This window comes from Chiloscyllium punctatum, chromosome 28, assembly GCF_047496795.1.
Source record: "Chiloscyllium punctatum isolate Juve2018m chromosome 28, sChiPun1.3, whole genome shotgun sequence".
NCBI lineage: Eukaryota > Metazoa > Chordata > Chondrichthyes > Orectolobiformes > Hemiscylliidae > Chiloscyllium > Chiloscyllium punctatum.
The window spans coordinates 8,232,277-8,243,186 of NC_092766.1; the positions used below are offsets into that span (position 1 = coordinate 8,232,277).

Sequence of the window (10,910 nt, forward strand, 5' to 3'; positions counted from 1 at the left end):
GTGCTGAGGGAGTGCTGCACTGTCGGAGGGTCAGTGCTGAGGGAGCGCCGCACTGTCGGAGGGTCAGTGCTGAGGGAGCGCCGCACTGTCGGAGGGTCAGTGCTGAGGGAGTGGGCACTGTCAGAGTGTCAGTGCTGAGGAAGTGGGCACTGTCGGAGGGTCAGTGCTGAGGGAGTGGGCACTGTCGGAGGGTCAGTGCTGAGGGAGTGGGCACTGTCGGAGGGTCAGCGCTGTGGGAGTGCCGCACTGTCGGAGGGTCAGTGCTGAGGGATTGCCGCACTGTCAGAGTGTCAGTGCTGAGGAAGTGGGCACTGTCGGAGGGTCAGTGCTGAGGGAGTGGGCACTGTCGGAGGGTCAGTGCTGAGGGAGTGGGCACTGTCGGAGGGTCAGTGCTGAGGGAGTGCTGCACTGTCGGAGGGTCAGTGCTGAGGGAGTGCCGCACTGTCGGAGGGTCAGTGCTGAGGGAGTGCCGCACTGTCGGAGGGTCAGTGCTGAGGGAGTGCCGCACTGTCGGAGGGTGAGCGCTGAGGGAGCGCCGCACTGTCGGAGGGTCAGTGCTGAGGGAGTGCTGCACTGTCGGAGGGTCAGTGCTGAGGGAGTGGACTCTGTCAGAGGGTCAGTGCTGAGGGAGTGCCGCACTGTCGGAGGGTCAGTGCTGAGGGAGTGCTGCACTGTCGGGGGGTCAGTGCTGAGGGAGCGCCGCACTGTCAGAGGGTCAGTGCTGAGGAAGTGGGCACTGTCGGAGGGTCAGTGCTGAGGGAGTGGGCACTGTCGGAGGGTCAGTGCTGAGGGAGTGGGCACTGTCGGAGGGTCAGTGCTGAGGGAGTGCCGCACTGTCGGAGGGTCAGTGCTGAGGGAGTGCCGCACTGTCGGAGGGTCAGTGCTGAGGGAGTGCCGCACTGTCGGAGGGTCAGTGCTGAGGGAGTGCCGCACTGTCGGAGGGTGAGCGCTGAGGGAGCGCCGCACTGTCGGAGGGTCAGTGCTGAGGGAGTGCTGCACTGTCGGAGGGTCAGTGCTGAGGGAGTGGGCACTGTCGGAGGGTCAGTGCTGAGGGAGTGGACTCTGTCAGAGGGTCAGTGCTGAGGGAGTGCCGCACTGTCGGAGGGTCAGTGCTGAGGGAGTGCTGCACTGTCGGGGGGTCAGTGCTGAGGGAGCGCCGCACTGTCAGAGGGTCAGTGCTGAGGGAGTGGGCACTGTCGGAGGGTCAGTGCTGAGGGAGTGGGCACTGTCGGAGGGTCAGTGCTGAGGGAGTGGGGACTGTCGGAGGGTCAGTGCTGAGGGTGTGCCGCACTGTCAGAGGGTCAGTGCTGAGGGTGCGCCACACTGTCGGAGGGTCAGTGCTGAGGGAGTGCTGCACTGTCGGAGGGTCAGTGCTGAGGGAGTGCTGCACTGTCGGAGGGTCAGTGCTGAGGGAGCGCCGCACTGTCGGAGGGTCAGTGCTGAGGGAGTGCTGCACTGTCGGAGGGTCAGTGCTGAGGGAGTGGGCACTGTCGGAGGGTCAGTGCTGAGGGAGTGGACTCTGTCAGAGGGTCAGTGCTGAGGGAGTGCCGCACTGTCAGAGGGTCAGTGCTGAGGGAGTGCTGCACTGTCGGGGGGTCAGTGCTGAGGGAGCGCCGCACTGTCAGAGGGTCAGTGCTGAGGGAGTGCTGCACTGTCGGAGGTTCAGTGCTGAGGGAGTGCTGCACTATCTGAGGGTTAGCGCTGAGGGAGCTCCGCACTGTCGGAGGGTCAGGGCTGAGGGAGTGGGCACTGTCGAAGAGTCAGTGCTGAGGGAGAGCTGCACTGTTGGAGGGTTAGCGCAGTGGGAGCACCGCACTGCCGGAGGATCAGTGCTGAGGGAGTGCCGCACTGTCGGAGGATCAGTGCTGAGGGAGTGCCGCACTGTTGGAGGGTCAGTGCAGAGGGAGCGCCACACTGTCGGAGGGTCAGTGCTGAGGGAGAGGGCACTGTCGGAGGGTCAGTGCTGAGGGAGTGCCTCACTGTCAGAGGGTCAGTGCTGAGGGAGTGCCACACTGTCGGAGGGTCAGTGCTGTGGTAGTACTGCACTGTCGGAGGGTCAGTGCTGAGGGAGCAGTGCACTGTCAGAGGGTCAGTGCTGAGGGAGCAGTGCACCGTCAGAGGGTCAGCGCTGAGGGAGTGCCGCACTGTCGGAGGGTCAGCGCTGACGGAGTGGGCACTGTTGGAGGTTCAGTGCTGAGGGAGTGCAGCACTGTCAGAGGGTCAGCGCTGAGGGAGTGCCGCACTGTCGGAGGGTCGGTGCTGAAGGAGTGGGCACTGTCGGAGGGTCAGTGCTGAGGGAGTGGGCCCTGTTGGAGGGTCAGCGCTGAGGGAGTGGGCACTGTCGGAGGGTCAGTGCTGAGGGAGTGGGCACTGTCGGAGGGTCAGTGCTGAGGGAGTGGGCACTGTCGGAGGGTCAGTGCTGAGGGAGTGCCACACTGTCGGAGGGTCAGTGCTGAGGGAGTGCCGCACTGTCGGAGGGTCAGCGCTGAGGGAGTGGGCACTGTCGGAGGGTCAGTACTGAGGGAGCGCCACACTGTCGGAGGATCAGTGCTGAGGGAGTGCCGCACTATCGGAGGGTCAGTGCTGAGGGAGCGCCGCACTGTTGGAGGGTCAGTGCTGAGGGAGTGGGCACTGTCGGAGGGTCAGTGCTGAGGGAGTGGGCACTGTCGGAGGGTCAGTGCTGAGGGAGTGGGTACTGTCGGAGGGTCAGTGCTGAGGGTGTGCCGCACTGTCAGAGGGTCAGTGCTGAGGGTGCGCCACACTGTCGGAGGGTCAGTGCTGAGGGAGTGCTGCACTGTCGGCGGGTCAGTGCTGAGGGAGCGCCGCACTGTCGGAGGGTCAGTGCTGAGGGAGTGCTGCACTGTCGGAGGGTCAGTGCTGAGGGAGTGGGCACTGTCGGAGGGTCAGTGCTGAGGGAGTGGACTCTGTCAGAGGGTCAGTGCTGAGGGAGTGCCGCACTGTCAGAGGGTCAGTGCTGAGGGAGTGCTGCACTGTCGGGGGGTCAGTGCTGAGGGAGCGCCGCACTGTCAGAGGGTCAGTGCTGAGGGAGTGCTGCACTGTCGGAGGGTCAGTGCTGAGGGAGCGCCGCACTGTCAGAGTGTCAGTGCTGAGGGAGTGCTGCACTGTCGGAGGTTCAGTGCTGAGGGAGTGCTGCACTGTCGGAGGTTCAGTGCTGAGGGAGTGCTGCACTATCTGAGGGTTAGCGCTGAGGGAGCTCCGCACTGTCGGAGGGTCAGGGCTGAGGGAGTGGGCACTGTCGAAGAGTCAGTGCTGAGGGAGAGCTGCACTGTTGGAGGGTTAGCGCAGTGGGAGCACCGCACTGCCGGAGGATCAGTGCTGACGGAGTGCCGCACTGTCGGAGGGTCAGTGCTGAGGGAGCGCCGCACTATTGGAGGGTCAGTGCAGAGGGAGTGCCGCACTGTCGGAGGATCAGTGCTGAGGGAGCGCCGCACTGTTGGAGGGTCAGTGCTGAGGGAGTGCCGCACTGTTGGAGGGTCAGTGCAGAGGGAGCGCCACACTGTCGGAGGGTCAGTGCTGAGGGAGAGGGCACTGTCGGAGGGTCAGTGCTGAGGGAGTGCCTCACTGTCAGAGGGTCAGTGCTGAGGGAGTGCCACACTGTCGGAGGGTCAGTGCTGTGGTAGTACTGCACTGTCGGAGGGTCAGTGCTGAGGGAGCAGTGCACTGTCAGAGGGTCAGTGCTGAGGGAGCAGTGCACCGTCAGAGGGTCAGTGCTGAGGGAGTGGGCACTGTCAGAGTGTCAGTGCTGAGGAAGTGGGCACTGTCAGAGGGTCAGCGCTGAGGGAGTGCCGCACTGTCGGAGGATCAGTGCTGAGGGAGCGCCGCACTGTTGGAGGGTCAGTGCTGAGGGAGTGCCGCACTGTTGGAGGGTCAGTGCAGAGGGAGCGCCACACTGTCGGAGGGTCAGTGCTGAGGGAGAGGGCACTGTCGGAGGGTCAGTGCTGAGGGAGTGCCTCACTGTCAGAGGGTCAGTGCTGAGGGAGTGCCACACTGTCGGAGGGTCAGTGCTGTGGTAGTACTGCACTGTCGGAGGGTCAGCGCTGACGGAGTGGGCACTGTTGGAGGTTCAGTGCTGAGGGAGTGCAGCACTGTCAGAGGGTCAGCGCTGAGGGAGTGCCGCACTGTCGGAGGGTCGGTGCTGAAGGAGTGGGCACTGTCGGAGGGTCAGTGCTGAGGGAGTGGGCCCTGTTGGAGGGTCAGCGCTGAGGGAGTGGGCACTGTCGGAGGGTCAGTGCTGAGGGAGTGGGCACTGTCGGAGGGTCAGTGCTGAGGGAGCGGGCACTGTCGGAGGGTCAGTGCTGAGGGAGTGCCACACTGTCGGAGGGTCAGTGCTGAGGGAGTGCCGCACTGTCGGAGGGTCAGCGCTGAGGGAGTGGGCACTGTCGGAGGGTCAGTACTGAGGGAGCGCCACACTGTCGGAGGATCAGTGCTGAGGGAGTGCCGCACTATCGGAGGGTCAGTGCTGAGGGAGCGCCGCACTGTTGGAGGGTCAGTGCTGAGGGAGTGGGCACTGTCGGAGGGTCAGTGCTGAGGGAGTGGGCACTGTCGGAGGGTCAGTGCTGAGGGAGTGGGTACTGTCGGAGGGTCAGTGCTGAGGGAGTGGGCACTGTCCGATGGTCAGTGCTGAGGGAGTGGGCACTGTCGGAGGGTCAGTGCTGAGGGAGTGGGCACTGTCCGATGGTCAGTGCTGAAGGAGTGGGCACTGTTGGAGGGTCAGTGCTGAGGGAGTGCCGCACTGTCGGGGGGTCAGTGCTGAGGGAGTCGGCACTGTCGGAGGGTCAGTGCTGAGGGAGTGCCGCACTGTCGGAGGGTCAGTGCTGAGGGAGTGGGCACTGTCGGAGGGTCAGTGCTGAGGGAGTGCCTCACTGTGAAGGGTCAGTGCTGGGGAAGTGGGCACTGTCGGAGGGTCAGTGCTGAGGGAGGGCCGCACTGTCGGAGGGTCAGTGCTGAGGGAGTGGGCACTGTTGGAGGGTCAATGCTGAGGGAGTGCTGCACTGTCGGAGGGTCAGCGCTGAGGGGGTGCCGCACTGTAGGAGTGTTAGCACTGTGAGAGCGCTGTACTGTTGGAGAGTCAGTGCTGAGGGAGCGGGCACTGTTGGAGGGTCAATGCTGAGGGAGTGCTGCACTGTCGGAGGGTCAGCGCTGAGGGAGAGGGCACTGTCGGAGGGTCAGTGCTGAGGGAGTGGGCACTGTCGGAGGGTCAGTGCTGAGGGAATGCCGCACTGTCGGAGGGTCAGTGCTGAGGGAATGGGCACTGTCGGAGGGTCAGTGCTGAGGGAGTGGACGCTCTCAGAGGGTCAGTGCTGAGGGAGTGGGCACTGTCGGAGGGTCAGTGCTGAGGGAGTGGGCACTGTCAGATGGTCAGTGCTGAGGGAGTGGGCACTGTCGGAGGGTCAGTGCTGAGGGAGTGCCTCACTGTGAAGGGTCAGTGCCGAGGGAGTGCCGCACTGTCGGAGGGTCAGTGCTGAGGGAATGCCGCACTGTCGGAGGGTCAGTGCTGAGGGAATGGGCACTGTCGGAGGGTCAGTGCTGAGGGAGTGGACGCTCTCAGAGGGTCAGTGCTGAGGGAGTGGGCACTGTTGGAGGGTCAGTGCTGAGGGAGTGGGCACTGTCGGAGGGTCAGTGCTGAGGGAGTGCCGCACTGTCAGATGGTCAGTGCTGAGGGAGTGGGCACTGTCGGAGGGTCAGTGCTGAGGGAGTGCCTCACTGTGAAGGGTCAGTGCCGAGGGAGTGCCGCACTGTCGGAGGGTCAGTGCTGAGGGAATGCCGCACTGTCGGAGGGTCAGTGCTGAGGGAGTGCCTCACTGTGAAGGGTCAGTGCCGAGGGAGTGCCGCACTGTCGGAGGGTCAGTGCTGAGGGAATGCCGCACTGTCGGAGGGTCAGTGCTGAGGGAATGGGCACTGTCGGAGGGTCAGTGCTGAGGGAGTGGACGCTCTCAGAGGGTCAGTGCTGAGGGAGTGGGCACTGTTGGAGGGTCAGTGCTGAGGGAGTGGGCACTGTCGGAGGGTCAGTGCTGAGGGAGTGCCGCACTGTCAGATGGTCAGTGCTGAGGGAGTGGGCACTGTCGGAGGGTCAGTGCTGAGGGAGTGCCTCACTGTGAAGGGTCAGTGCCGAGGGAGTGCCGCACTGTCGGAGGGTCAGTGCTGAGGGAATGCCGCACTGTCGGAGGGTCAGTGCTGAGGGAATGGGCACTGTCGGAGGGTCAGTGCTGAGGGAGTGGACGCTCTCAGAGGGTCAGTGCTGAGGGAGTGGGCACTGTTGGAGGGTCAGTGCTGAGGTAGTGGGCACTGTCGGAGGGTCAGTGCTGAGGGAGTGGGCACTGTCGGAGGGTCAGTGCTGAGGGAATGCCGCACTGTCGGAGGGTCAGTGCTGAGGGAATGGGCACTGTCGGAGGGTCAGTGCTGAGGGAGTGGACGCTCTCAGAGGGTCAGTGCTGAGGGAGTGGGCACTGTCGGAGGGTCAGTGCTGAGGGAGTGGGCACTGTCAGATGGTCAGTGCTGAGGGAGTGGGCACTGTCGGAGGGTCAGTGCTGAGGGAGTGCCTCACTGTGAAGGGTCAGTGCCGAGGGAGTGCCGCACTGTCGGAGGGTCAGTGCTGAGGGAATGCCGCACTGTCGGAGGGTCAGTGCTGAGGGAATGGGCACTGTCGGAGGGTCAGTGCTGAGGGAGTGGACGCTCTCAGAGGGTCAGTGCTGAGGGAGTGGGCACTGTTGGAGGGTCAGTGCTGAGGGAGTGGGCACTGTCGGAGGGTCAGTGCTGAGGGAGTGCCGCACTGTCAGATGGTCAGTGCTGAGGGAGTGGGCACTGTCGGAGGGTCAGTGCTGAGGGAGTGCCTCACTGTGAAGGGTCAGTGCCGAGGGAGTGCCGCACTGTCGGAGGGTCAGTGCTGAGGGAATGCCGCACTGTCGGAGGGTCAGTGCTGAGGGAGTGCCTCACTGGGAAGGGTCAGTGCCGAGGGAGTGCCGCACTGTCGGAGGGTCAGTGCTGAGGGAATGCCGCACTGTCGGAGGGTCAGTGCTGAGGGAATGGGCACTGTCGGAGGGTCAGTGCTGAGGGAGTGGACGCTCTCAGAGGGTCAGTGCTGAGGGAGTGGGCACTGTTGGAGGGTCAGTGCTGAGGGAGTGGGCACTGTCGGAGGGTCAGTGCTGAGGGAGTGCCGCACTGTCAGATGGTCAGTGCTGAGGGAGTGGGCACTGTCGGAGGGTCAGTGCTGAGGGAGTGCCTCACTGTGAAGGGTCAGTGCCGAGGGAGTGCCGCACTGTCGGAGGGTCAGTGCTGAGGGAATGCCGCACTGTCGGAGGGTCAGTGCTGAGGGAATGGGCACTGTCGGAGGGTCAGTGCTGAGGGAGTGGACGCTCTCAGAGGGTCAGTGCTGAGGGAGTGGGCACTGTTGGAGGGTCAGTGCTGAGGGAGTGGGCACTGTCGGAGGGTCAGTGCTGAGGGAGTGCCGCACTGTCAGATGGTCAGTGCTGAGGGAGTGGGCACTGTCGGAGGGTCAGTGCTGAGGGAGTGCCTCACTGTGAAGGGTCAGTGCCGAGGGAGTGCCGCACTGTTGAAGGGTCAGTGCTGGGGGAGTGGGCACTGTCGGGGGGTCAGTGCTGAGGGAGTGGGTGCTGTCGGGGGGTCAGTGCTGAGGGAGTGCCTCACTGTTAGATGGTCAGTGCTGAGGGAGTGCCTCACTGTCAGATGGTCAGTGCTGAGGGAGTGCCTCACTGTTAGATGGTCAGTGCTGAGGGAGTGGGCGCTGTCAGATGGTCAGTGCTGAAATGGCAGGGTCAGTATTGAGAGAGTGCTGCACAGTACTATGGAAATACTAGACTGTTAGAACTGTCTTTCAGGTGAGATGTGAATCTGAGGTCCTGTCTGTTCTCTTAGTTTAAAATAAAACCTCACATTTTGAAGAAAAACAAGGGATTTCTCTCCAGTGTCCTCATTACTCTCGTAAGAATCATCAATAAAGATCAAATCATCAGATCTTTATATTATTTGTGGGAGCTTGCTGTGCATAAATTACAACAGTGATCACACTCCCATTGTACTGCATTGTTTCCAAAGAGCCTTGGGGCGTCTGAGGATGTGAATGGTGTTCAATAAATGCAAACCTGTCTTTGGCTCTGCAGCCATTGAAGGGCATCATGATAGTCCAATAGTTTAGATTAGTCGGAGGTAAAATGAGTAGTTGCGGTTCAGAGATAGATACCCACATTTCTAAAGTAGGTAGAATATGGGAAGACAAGACTAAGTCAGGAGCTCAAATTTGTGACCACCTGACAAGGAAAGTGTTTCCAGTAGAAGTCAGTCACTTCAATTCTTTCACAACTGAACGGAGACATTCTGGGTCCTTTAAGTTTAAATGTTGCAAATTCTACAAATTGCCTGGTACCAAAAATAAATTTATTTCTTTAAACACAATGTTTCTTCACTTCATATGAATGCACATAGGGGTTAAAAACCAAAATCAAACCTACAGACAATGGTCCAATTCAGCTAAGGGAGGGCCCGAGGCAGCCCATTCAAATACCTGAGGTGGAGAAGCTGGTGTTGGACTGGAGTGGACAAAGTTAAAAAAAATCCCACAGCACCAGGTTAGAGTCTAACTGGTTTATTTGGAAGCACTAGCTTTCAGAGCACTGCTCCTTCATCAGGTGGTACCTCTGAGTTAGTCTTTGAATTGGTTTCAAAGAGATTCAAAACTACTTTCTTCATCCAAATCATGCATTTTTTGTAGAAAACCTCATGTCATCTGGCCTTACTTCAGTGAGAGTGAAAGCAGCCAGAATGTGCGATCAGTAATACCGCACTGCATAGAGATTAGTACTGAGGGACCCTGCGTCTAGTTGAGGTCACATTGTATCCTAACACAAGCGAAACAATTTTAACTCCCAAGGGAGAATAGTTAATGTATAAGCCAGGTGGCTCAGTAGTTCGCACTGCTGCCTCACAGCACCAGGGATCCGGCTGGGTTCAATTCTACCCTTTGGTGACTGTATGTGTGGAGTCTGCACATTCTCCTTATCTCTGCACGGGTTTCCTCCCACAGTCCAAAGATGTGCTGGTTAGGTGGATCAGCCATGCTAAATTGCCCATGGTGCCCAGGGATGTGCAAGCTGGGTGGATAATCCATGGGCAATGCAGGTTTACAGGGCTGGGCTCTTCAGAGGGTCAGAGTGGACTTGATAGGTCAAATGGCCTGCTTCTACACTGTAGGGATTCTATGATTCTAAATTGCTATTTAGCCAACAAGTGATTAATAAATCTTGGCAGCTTATAGTTTAACGTGGAGCTTAATGAGGTATTTATTCTACTGCCTTCTAACGAGATGGGAGGTCAATGATGGCTTGTGACAATCAGTCATAAGTACAGAGCTTAGTACAAAGCAGCTGGATTCTCACTCAATAAATGAATGCAGCAAATACACAGATGAAACTCTCATCCAGGACAATGCAAGATGCCCAAACTATAGCAATATTCAAAGGAAACATAATGGCGGATCTGGAATATAACGACATTAAATATATTTACAGTGCTGACCACTGGAATGCAATTTAATACAGAGTAAATGGTTTGTTTACATTAATCAGAATCTGGTGCAAATTCCCTTGATCTGCATTTTGCAGCTGGTCTGAGGTTGGTGTGAAATCAACAAAAATGGGACAAACTGGGAGCTTAGGAAAACTTAAGGAAAAAAGGACAGGCACAACTCAAGAAGAGAGAAACAGAGAAGGAACAATATGATCAAGGACAAAAACTAGACTGAATTTCCTAAGTGGAAGTTCAGATCGATGGTGATAAAAATCAATAGATTGTTGAGTTTTATATGTAGGGGTGTGCAAAAGTAAAGAATAAATAACAATTTTGTACCAAACACTGATTTAGGTCACACGTAGAGTTGTGCACCTTATAGAAGGGCAATTAAAACCATTCATCCAATATAGATACACAAGGATGATGACAATGACAGAAGGTTGAGAGCTGGAGAGACTGGGTCTATTCACATTAGATCAGAGAAAGTTCAAACAATTTTTATAATTAATAAGTAGTTATTATGGAATGTATAGCCAGAAACTATTTTCTCTGGTTGGGGGGGAGTCAAAAATGAGGGTGGTTCATGATGTAAAACTGCCCTAAGAGAATAAGGAGATAGATTTGCAAAACAAATCTTTACACAGTGTTGTTGGGGCAAGGAAAGTATTACCAGGGGCACATTGCTGATTGTAAAGGATACTTCATACACAGAGGAAGATTCTGAGCTATGGGGAAATAACAGGGCATTTTGATTATATTTGAACTGCTCTAGCACTGACACGATGGGTCAAATGGCCTCCTTTGCTATAAACTTTTAATAAAACCAAACAAAATCAGAAACAAACTCAGAAAATCAACAATATTATTTAGCAAGCAAAGGGCTCAAAATGTTTTTAAAATCTCCACAACAAATGTAGCACCTCAGAATCTGTCATTAATGTCATTCTATCAAAAGTAATTTCAGTTTTGCAGTTTTCTCAGTTCTGGCTATTTCAGTGTGATACATGCTGATGGACAAAGGAGCAACAGAGAAGAATTGGGAAAGACAGCAATGCTAGAGAAGACTGAAAATTGGCAGAGAAATGGAGACAGAATGAGTGCAAAATGAGACAGAGAGGGGAAAGTAGGCCATTGAGAAGTGAGTAAAGAGTGAGAGAATTAGGACACAAAGCAATAGAGACAACGAGGGCAGAAAAAATAGAGAAAAAGACAAAATGAAAATACAGGACAACGGATGAGAATAAATGAGAAATAAATGAGGATTAAGGACATAGACCAGAACCCTGGCAGTCAAGAGGGTGCAAAAAAGATTTTCATAAGAATGGATCCAGGGATATGAAACTTCAGTTAGGAAAATAAATTGGAAA

At 57.1% G+C, this 10,910-nt stretch overlaps 1 pseudogene; it reads right to left on the minus strand.

Annotated features, from left to right (window-relative positions):
• Positions 1-10,910, minus strand: part of LOC140453962 (COUP transcription factor 1-like) — a 63,492-nt pseudogene that overhangs the window by 50,749 nt on the left and 1,833 nt on the right.